Below are 2,149 nucleotides of genomic sequence, written 5' to 3' on the forward strand. Positions count from 1 at the left end.
AAAAAAAATCTGTAGCCTAATATGAGTATGACTTTAATGCCCACCTTCAGCTTCTTGCTTTCAAAGCTGACTGAGAGATTTCAGGATACCAATGTTGGTTGTTATGCTATACCTCAGGCTTTAATTTAATTTTTGGCCTGTTTTATTTTTAAATTCTCTTTCTCTCTCTACATCCCTGTCCTGCCTTTTCTCATTAAAAAAAAAAAAAAAAAGATAGGCAAGCAAAAGACTTTCAGGGTCTGCTCTTGGGCTGAGTATCTGTGCACATGCATGGCAGAAGAACCCAACAGTGGTGAGGGTGGGGGCTGTTCACACGATCAGGCTCTCCCTCTAGTCACCAGAATGGAGATGGGCAAACAGTGGGCATGCTTATGACCAGACACGAAAAAATAAGAAAAAAATAATGAAGAAAATCAGAACAAAGCAAAACTGACAGAGTCCTCCTTTGCTCCAAGGTTTGGAGCATGCTTATGACCAGACACCAAAAAATAGAAAAAAGAAAGAAAAGAAAATCAGAACAAAGCAAAACTGACAAAGTGCATTGTCCACCTATGCTCCAAGGTTTCCGCAGCTTTTTTCCGTGGTGTTTCGGCTCCCTCGTTTGGTCTTGCTGCTTGGTCTTGCCCAATATATCGGCTCCGGGCCTCTGAGCCCAGCCTGGCAGATTCAAAAGTATGTGATTTTTAACTGCAGCTTCAAGTTCCACACTCTATAAGCCTTCAAACCTTCAAAATATTTCTATCTCTGTGGTTCTGAATTTTAGAGCTCTGGCCTGGATCTGATTTGCCTGGTATTCTGTGGTACTGCTGATGGTGAACTTCACTGCACCTCCACCTTAGCCGCCATCAAGCCCCACCTCCTATGTATATTTTTTGCAGGGCATATTTAAGTCTTAATGTGATGAGTTGACACAGTGGCTAAAATGTAAGAATGAGAGGGTGGAACAGGACCCAATAGTGTTTTGATCTATTGTACATAGGTTTGCTGTCAGTTGGAACTGAACTGATGATAGCTGAGAACACGAAAAACATATTTCACTCTAAGAATCCACTTGAAATGCAGTGGTTTCTACACAGTGTCACATCCAAAGACAAATCTTGATTTCTTATGTGTAAACTTTATTTATTCCTGGTTTCAGACAGAATTACAAATGACACAAAGACAAGCCTGGTTGATCTGCTTCATTGTGTTCAGTGTTAGATGCTACACATTCAGAGATTAGGGATGTGGTAGAGGATCCAAGTTCCCAAGTATGACTTGAAGAATCAAACCCCCATGGTTTGCATCTTTAGCATTTCCTGCTTGTTTGGCTGTTGTGTCCATAAAATTATTGAAAAAATAAATATTTTTCTCAGGTGGGTCCCAGACCTAAGTGATAAATATTCTGCCTCATGAGTATGTAAATAATCTTATGTCTACTATGTCAAATGAGGATATGTCTGTGTGCATAGAGTACCAACCAACAAACACACCATTCCACATTAAAAGTTTTGGAAAAATAGCTTTTTAGGACAATGGACTGGAGCCTTGGTATGGTGCTGTGGGCTTATGTGTCAGACTACAAAGTAGTTTGAACTGCAAGGTCGGTGGTTCAAGCTAACCAGCTGTCCTCAGAAACACTATACAGGATCACTATGGGTTGGAATAGACTGGATGGTTCTTAACAACAACAACCATAGACTGTACTTAGAAAGTCCTCTCTTTGGCTGCAGCAGCTATAGGTAAAATGGTTCCCAGTCCCAGGGATAGAGAAGGCATTTCAGGTACTCAAGGTGAATTTTATCCACCCCATTCTGCTCTCAGCAGGTGGCCAATCCCAGGTCTAGCTGGTTCAATATGGAGCTGAACTGAAGATACCTGGATCAGTAGTGAAGTTTTCCTGTAAGGCTTCTGGCTACATCTTCACTAGCTACAGTATGCATTGGGTGTGGTAGATCTCTGGACATGGGTTTGAGTGGATGGGATTGATATATACAAACAATGGTGACACAAACTATACACAAAAGTTCCAGGGCGGAGTCACCATGACCAGGGAAACAACCGCAAGGCAGCCTTCATGGATCTAAGCAATCTAATCGCTGAGGAAACGGCCATGTATTTGTTGTGCAAGAGACACAATGTGATAACCACATCATGAGTGAGAACGAGA

The sequence above is a fragment of the Chrysochloris asiatica genome, unplaced genomic scaffold (genome assembly GCF_000296735.1).
Source record: "Chrysochloris asiatica unplaced genomic scaffold, ChrAsi1.0 scaffold00260, whole genome shotgun sequence".
Taxonomy (NCBI): Eukaryota; Metazoa; Chordata; class Mammalia; order Afrosoricida; family Chrysochloridae; genus Chrysochloris; species Chrysochloris asiatica.